The 8,919-nt window shown below is 41.3% G+C and overlaps 1 pseudogene; it reads right to left on the minus strand.

The window, feature by feature from the left end:
- Nucleotides 1-7,829: 7,829 nt before the first annotated feature.
- On the minus strand, nucleotides 7,830-8,555 carry LOC101278763 (TIR domain-containing adapter molecule 2-like; annotated as a pseudogene).
- Between the last annotated feature and the right edge of the window lie 364 nt (nucleotides 8,556-8,919).

An 8,919-nucleotide genomic window follows, 5' to 3' on the forward strand; every position in this document is an offset into this window, starting at 1 on the left:
CTATTATGGAAAATATCTCAGGCGTCTAGAAATCCCTTTCTTGTCTCCTACCTCAGCCAAGATCTGGCCTGAAGGAAATGGCAGCAGGGCCTATAAGGATGAGTTTTCATTTGCCTTAAAATTTTTCCTACACCACAGAAGCAGACTCTGGAGAGCTAAACTTGGGACCTGGCTAGCTTGTAGGCAATGGTTATGTATGCTAGGATGGTGGTGTAAGAAAAGTAGTAGACTTCCAAGCACGATGACAGGAAGCCCAGAACAGGACCTCCTTGCTTGCCGTATAAGGAACTCCTGACCAGCCCTCACAGGGTTCTTTCTGCATTGTTGAAGGTAAAGGGCATAGTCAGTCTTTCAGACAGTAAGAGAAGAGGATAGCTACAGCTGGTAGCAGGGAAAAGAGGATAATGGGGAAGGGCAGTGGAGGAACATGCAGTGGGCCTGAGACTGACGCTGTGGATGACTGTGGGGTAAAGACAAGAGAGCTCTGCCAGGCAAAGTGAGAAAGCAGTTACTCATTTTACAGTGGTGAGCAAGGAGTGTTGTATGTTTGCTAGTGGAGATTTCATTTTTTGAGGGGAGGTAGTAATAGTGCCATAACCCGAAGTGGGACGGATATTCCCCTTCAGTTATATATAGCAATCTTTTATTTAATTCTCTTTTTAGCTTTAGGTAAGAGAAACGTTTTTTCTGTTAATAACTGAGATAAAGCTAAATGAAGAAAAAAATGGCATTCATTTTAGTTAAAATAGAAGGGTGCTATTTTTGTTTTTGTTTTGTCCCTTTCCCCAATATAGCTCTCCCTACTCCCAAGTAATTTTAAAGTGTGTTATTAATTTTTATTAATGTTTTTGAACTTGGGTTATTTACTACTGTGGCAAAATATACATAAAATTTACCATTTTACCATACAATTCAATGGTATTAAGTACATTCACAATGTTGTGCAACCACCATTGCTATCTATTTCCAGAACTTTTTCATCATCACAAACAGAAACTCTACCCACTAAACATGACTCCCTATTCTTCCCTCCCCTCAGTCCATAGTCATCTCTATTCTTCTTTCTGTCTCTATGAATTTGCCTGTTCTAGGTACTTCATATAAGTGGAATCATACAATATTTGTCCTTTTATGTCTGGCTTTTTTCACTTAAAAATGCTTTTCACTTAATAATGCTTTCAAGGTTCATCTATGCTGTGGGCATGTATCAGAATTTCGTTTCTTTTTAAGGTGGCATAATATTCCATTGCATATAAGAACTTGACTTTTTTTTATTTTTAACATCTTTATTGGAGTATAATTGCCTTACATGGTGTTTTAGTTTCTGCTTTATAAGAAAGTGAATCAGTTATACATATACATATGTCCCCATATTTCTTCCCTCCGGCATCTCCCTCCCTCACACCCTCTCTATCCCACCCCTCTAGGTGGTCACAAACCACCGAGCTGATCTCCCTGTGTTATGTGGCTGCTTCCCACTAGCTATCTATTTTACATTTGGTAGTACATATATGTCCATGCCACACTCTCATTTTGTCCCAGCTTACCCTTCCCACTCCCTGTATCCTCAAGTCCATTCCCTAGTAGGTCTGTGTCTTTATTCCTGTCTTGTCCCTAGGTTCCTCATGACCATTGTTTTTTTTAGATTCCATATATATGTGTTAGCATACGGTATTTGTTTTTCTCTTTCTGACTTACTTCACTCTGTATGACAGACTCTAGGTCCATCCACCTCACTACAAATAACTCAATTTCGTTTCTTTTTATGGCTGGACAATATTCCATTGTATATATATGCCACATTTTCATTGTTCATTCATTTGTTGATGGGCACTTAGGTTGCTTCCATGTTCTATCTATTGTAGATAGAGCTGCAATAAACATTTTGGTACATGAGTCTTTTTGAATTATGGTGTTCTCAGGGTATATGCATAGTAGTGGGATTGCTGGCTCGAATGGTAGTTCTATTTTTAGTTTTTTAAGGAACTTCCATACTGTTCTCCATAGAGGCTTTATCAATTTACATTCCCACCAACAGTGCAAGAAGGTTCCCTTTTCTCCACACCCTCTCCAGGATTTATTGTTTCTAGATTTTTTTTTTTTTTTGGCGGTACGCGGGCCTCTTACTGTTGTGGCCTCTCCCATTGTAGAGCACAGCCTCCGGACACGTAGGCTCAGCGGCCATAGCTCATGGGCCCAGCTGCTCCATGGCATGTGGGATCCTCCCGGACCGGGGCACGAACCCGTGTCCCCTGCATTGGCCGGCGGACTCTCAACCACTGCGCCACCAGGGAAACCCCTGTTTCTAGATTTTTTGATGATGGCCATTCTGACTGGTGTGTGATCGTCTTGTTTTTGTATCCATTCAGCCAGTCTATGTCTTTTTGTTGAAGCATGTAATACATTTACATTTAAGGTAATTATTGATATGCACATTCCTAATACCATTTTCTTAATTGTTTTGTGTTTGTTTTTGTAGGACTTTAACTTCTCTTGTGTTTCCTGCCTAGAGAAGTTCCTTTAGCATTTGTTGTAAGGCTGGTTTGGTGTTGCTGGATTCTCTTAGCTTTTGCTTCTCTCTAAAAGTTTTTAAATTCTCCCTCAAACCTGAATGAGATCCCTGCTGGGTAGAGTAATCTTGGTTGTAGGTTTTTCTCCTTCATCACTTTAAATATGTCCTGCCACTCCCTTCTGGCTATCAGAATTTCTGCTACAAGATCAGCAGTTAACCTTATGGAGATTCCCTAGTGTGCTATTTATTGCTTTTCCCTTGCTTCTTTTAATATTTAATCTTTGTATTTAATTTTTGATAGTTTGATTAATATGTGTCTTGGTGTTTTTCTCCTTGCATTTATCCTGTATGGGACTCTCTGTGCTTCCTGGATTTGATTAACTATTTCCTTTCCCATGTTAGGGAAGTTTTCAACTATAATCTCTTCAAATATTTTCTCAGTCCCTTTCTTTTTCTCTTCTTCTTCTGGGACCCCTATAATTTGAATGTTGTTGCATTTAATGTTGTCCCAGAGGTCTCTGAGACTGTCCTCAATTATTTTCATTCTTTTTTCTTTGTTCTGTTCTGCAGTAGTTATTTCCACCATTTTATCTTCCAGGTCACTTATCCGTTCTTCTGCCTCAGTTATTCTGCTATTGATCCCTTCTAGAGAATTTTTAATTTCATTTTTTGTGTTGTTCATCACTGTTTGTTTGCTCTTTAGTTCTTCTAGTTCCTTGTTAAATGCTTCTTGTATTTTCTCCATTCTATTTCCAAGATTTGGATCATCTTTTCTTTCATTATTCTGAATTCTTTTTCAGGTAGACTGTCTATTTCCTCTTCATTTGTTAGGTCTGGTGGGTTTTTGCCTTGCTCCTTCATCTGACGTGTGTTTCTCTGTTTTCTCATTTTGCTTAACTTACTGTGTTTGGGGTCTCCTTTTTGCAGGCTGCAGGTTCGTATTCCCTGTTGTTTTTGCTGTTTCTCCCCAGTGGCTTAAGCTGTTTCAGTGTGTTGTGTAGGCTTCTTTGTAGAGGAGGGTAGTACCAGTGCTCTGGTTGTTGAGGCTGGGTCCTGTATTTCTGGTGGGCAGTTCCAAATCTGGTTGTGTGTTTTGGGGTGTCTGTGGCCTTATTATGATTTTAGGCAGCCTCTCTGCTAATGGATGGGGTTTTGTTCCTGTATTGCTAATTGTTTGGCATAGGATGTCCAGCACTGTAGCTTGCTGGTCATTGAGTGGAGCTGGGTCTTGGCATCGAGATGGATATCTCTGGGAGATTTTCACCATTTGATATTATGTGGAGCTGGGAGGTCTCTTGTGGACCAGTGTCCTGGACTTGACTCTCCCACCTCAGAGGCACAGCCCTGATGCCTGGCTGCAGCACCAAGAGCCTCTCATCCACACGGCTCAGAATAAAAGGGAGAAAAGAAGGAAAAAAAGAAAGAATAAAATAAAATATAGTTATTAATATAAAAAGTAATTATTAGGAAAAATTTTTTGGAAAGTAAAACAAAAACAAAAACACGGCCAGACAGAACCCTAGGAAAAATGCTAAAACAAAGCTATACAGACAAAAATCACACAGAGAAGCATACACATACACACTCCCAAAAAGAGAAAAAGGGAAAAAAATATATATACATCATGTTCCCAAGGTCCACCTCCTCAATTTGGGAAGATTCGTTTTCTATTCAGTTATTCCACAGATGCAGGGTACATCAAGTTGATTGTGGAGATTTAATCTGCTGCTTCTCAGGCTGTTGGAAGAAATTTCCCTTTCTCTTCTTTGTTCGCACAGCTCCTGAGGTTCAGCTTTGGATTTGGACCCGCCTCTGTGTAGGTCACCTGAAGGCGTCTGTTCTTAGCTCAGTCAAGACAGGGTTAAAGGAGCAGCTGATTCGGGGGCTCTGGCTCACTGACGCCGGGAAGAGGAAAGTATACGGAATGCGGGATGAGCCTGTGGTCACAGAGGCCAGCATGACGTTGCACCAGCCTTAGGTGTGCCGTGCCTTCTCCCAGGGAAGTTGTCCCTGGATTACAGGACCGTGGCAGTGACGGGCTTCACAGGCTCCCTGGAAGGGGGGTGTGGATAGAGGTCTGTGCTTGCACACCGGCTTCTTGGTGGCTGCAGCAGCTGCCTCAGCGTCTCATGCCCGTCTCTTGGGTCCGCACTGATAGCGGTGGCTCGCGCGTCTCTGGAGTCCCTTTAAATGGTGCTCTTAATCCCCTCTCCTCACGCACCAGGAAACAAAGAGGCAAGAAAAAGTCTTTTGTCTCTTCGGCAGCTCCAGACTTTTTCCCCCGACTACCTCTGGGCTAGCTGTGGCACACTAGCCCTTTCAGTCTCTGTTCACGCAGCCAACTCCAGTCTTCTCCCTGGAATCCGACCTCCAAAGCCCGAGCCTCAGCTCCCAGTCCCGACCTGTCCCTGTGGGTGATGAGACAGCCTCGGGCTGGTGCGTGCTGTTGGGCACCGATCCTCTGTGTGGAAGTCTCTCCACTTTGCCCTCCGCACCCCTGTTGCTCTGCTCTCCTCCGCGGCTCTGAAGCTTACCCCATCGGCCACCCACAGTCTCCACCCGCGAAGGGGCTTCCTACTGTGTCGAAACTTTTCCTCCTTCACAGCTCCCTCCCACTGGTGCAGACCCTGTCCCTATTCTTTTGTCTCTGTTTTTTCTTTTTTCTTTTCTCCTTCCAGGTACGTGGAGAGTTTCTTGCCTTTTGGGAGGTCTGAGGTCTTCTGCCAGCATTCAGTAAGTGTTCTGTAGGCGTTTTCCCACAAGTAGATGTATTTCTGATGTATTTGTGGGTAGGAAGTTGATCTCCACGTTTTACTCTTCTGCCATCTTGAAGCTCCTCCAGAACTTGGGTTTTTAATGATGGCTTTGAGGCATCATACTTTTGGGGACCTCTTGTTAGGTTAGATGATAAGTTTACCTTATGGTGTAGGTCATGTGGCATTGGGAATTCTGTCAGATTCTTCTGTGAAGCTGCAGAGTGGGCAGTAATCCCCACAGGTACTCAAAATGGATGCTCTCCAGCATGTGGCAAAATTTCTCACAATTTCCCTGTGTATGTGTAATGCTGAATCTATACATGTGTACATGCATACAGTCACAGCACACACACACACACACACACACATCCCTAAAGCCACACCTTTACCTCTTTTCATTCTCAGTTTAGCTATTTTGATAATCCCTGCTTACAACTGTTAATTTCAACATATATAGTTATTCAATACTTAACATTATAAACATACATTTAACTCCAAATTGAATGAGACATTGTGCCTGGTGCTCTATGGGGAAGTAGAGATTGATAAATCTTTTCACAAAAGCTTTTCCACGATCTTCATTAGCATTAGAAATAATCAAATTTAGTCAAGAGTAAAGAATAAAAACACTTATTTACAAAACACCATCCAGCTTTGGCAGGCAGGGAGGGTGAGTGGTTAATGTTTTATTTGTACATGTAATTGGAGATATAGAAAGCAGTATGGCAAAAACGAATGAATACTTATCATTAGAATTGCAAAAGAAAAGTGAGTAGTAAACTACTACGAGAGAAAGGAACTTTAAGTCACCATACAATGAGAAGAATCTCATCTTTTATAAGTACTAGTAGAGGAGGAGGTTTGACTTACATGCAGGATTATGGAAGAAGTTCCTCAGGAAACATGTTGGTTCATGAGTATGAAGAGGTATACTACAGAAAGATGTGAGCAGACCCCAGTGTTAGGAGGGGATATGGAGAAGTGCAGATAAGGAAAAAGAAAAATTAGGCAGTATGTCTTTGCTCAAGGGTCCCTATAAAAATGTATTTTTAAAAAATCTGAGTAAACATGTATTGTAATTCTTTCCTGTGACTATAAAAGTATAATGGACAGCATTAGAAATCAATTATGCTGTAAACATATAAGAATATCTTTTCATTGTAGGCTTATACCTTCCTGCATCTATTATAATGTATATCACATTATAAAATTCTGTTTTTTTCCTTGTTCCATTTTCTGGTTCCTAGTTGTTCACATTCTGGAAGAAGACAAAGGCCTTTAGAGATCCATCAGTCCAATCCTTTTTATTTCACAGTAAAGGAGAGTAAATTGCTTGTCCATGGTCACATTCATCCTCAGTGGCAGGAATTGGACTAGAACAAGGTCTCCTGATCGCCCATCAGGTGCTTTCATTACAACATGGTATGCTTAATATATCATCCTGTCCCTGCTCTGTACATGATGGTTCTCCCTCATTCTCAGCTGGGGCAGAATGGTTGTGAGGGAAAGGAATCGGTCTATTTGAGGCCCCTCTGGCTTGCTATGAGTGTGGGGCACTAGAAGATGTGGCAATAAAACACATCTCCTACTTCTATTCCAAATCTAAAAATAAACACACATACACACATACACACACACACACACACACACACACGCACACACAGTCAGTCTACTCTGATCACCTAGCTGAGAAATATTTCCTGGATAGAGCGTTTTGTGTGAGAAGAACTTTTAAAGGCTGCCATAATAGAGGTTATTGATTTTAAAGGAGAATTTAAATTAATATTTAGACATTTTAAAGGCCCAGGACACATACACCTTTCAGAAGCTCTTCAAATAAAGCCCTAGTTACAGTTGATGACTGGCATGAAGATCTTCAGGCTCCAGGGAACATCTCAACAGCACTCATGGAGTCCCTAACCACAACACTATCAAATGCGCTCCTAATCAGTGGTAGGAATTGCTTCCAAACATGCAAATTCAAGCAGAAAGGAAAACACATTTGATTGGATTCTTTTTAAAAGCCCTACCATTTTCACATCTACTTTTGGTTTCATATTTATCAGCACCCCCATTCTAAATGTTCTATTCTGACTATCCGTATTTCTGGGTGACAATACCGGGGATACTTTATTACAATATACAGGAGAGGCACCTCAAGAGGGAGGATGGTCAGATCTCTCAGGGCCATTTTCTTCTGTGTGTCCTTTGAGAACAAAATGAAAGTGTTATCATATTTTTAAAATGTCTATCCTATAATCTTTCATTCAAAGTTCAGCACAAAGAATATGAATTTAAAATATCCTCTGTCATATCCATGAACTAAGAAAACTATAAGAGGAAAGTTCTTGAAGCTCTGACAATCTCAATTTTATCAAAATATCAAAAAGTATCACAATTCTATAGATTGTCCTGGAGAAATTTATCTTTCTTGTGCTCCATAGGTTTCTGTAGAGTAAGGTTTTCTTTTATTTAAACTTTTTCCTAGAAATTTGCTCTCTCAAGTGAAGAGATATCATTTGATTACAAACAAGAGCCAGCTGTGTGTTGTGTGTTTCATCTCAGGCAATAAATTGCCCTTGTACCATATTTCTTGTCTCTTTCCATATAGTTTGTTGTATCTTATACACAGACTCCTGAAATTTTCTTTCTACTTGTGTAAGAAAGCTATAACTTTCTTTCTCTAGGGCATTGATGGTTCACAGAGCAAAGGGAGTCCTTTCTCAGGGCAGGGGGTTGTTCAAGGGCCACATGGGGATATACAGATATACAACAAATACAGAGTTTTGTTTGTGTGGTCTGTCAATGGATTTCATTAGGGACATATAGAACTGGGACTTACTTACACCAGGTATCTTTTTAAAAGTTTTCAGTCAATAATGAGATTGACCAGGCAGATGCCTTTACAGCATCATCTGAATTCTGTAAATGCTGTTTGCCACATTGCATCTCAGCAAAATTATTCCAGGTTTGATGGCAAAGTCACTTTGCAGCAGATTCTGGACTCTGAGAGCTTCGGCTATGTCATCTTCAGCAATATCACAAATTTGAGGGAACACCTCTTCTTCTGCTTCCACTTCAGGCATATCTTCCACTCCCTCAGCTCCCTCCTGCTCTGCTGTATGTATCTCTGTTGTATTGCTATGCTCAGCATCATCACGCAGGGAGATTTCTTCAGATTTCTTGGAATCTGACTCATAATGTCTTTGCTTTGTGTCCACACTGTGACATTTACCCTAAGAGAGAGAAAGAGAGCAGGGATCTGTTTTGAGCTTCCCCATACCCATCATAAATATCAAAGTCAGAAGAAAGCTTTATTTATTTCCTGGCATTTATTTTCATTCCTGCACCAAGACAAGACCTGCTGGGATTTAAGGATGTGAAGCCAGAATAAGTAGACAATTAGGACTCATTGCACTGGTACTCCATTCCAGATAACAGGTGCTACAAAAGCACTCAGGCAGGACACCTGGAAGGCGGGCAGTGGCGTGGCCCCGTGATTTTTTGTCTTCCTCTCCTGCAGAGTGCTGTGTGACTTCCCTCAGACATCCAGAGGGAGAGGTGTGCAGTCCGTGGTGTGCTGCAAATCCCGTACCCATGTCTACCATCCCTGCGTGAAAGTCTGGGGACCGCTGAGTCCCCTCATTTTGG

The sequence above is a fragment of the Orcinus orca genome, chromosome X, assembly GCF_937001465.1.
Source record: "Orcinus orca chromosome X, mOrcOrc1.1, whole genome shotgun sequence".
Lineage (NCBI taxonomy): Eukaryota > Metazoa > Chordata > Mammalia > Artiodactyla > Delphinidae > Orcinus > Orcinus orca.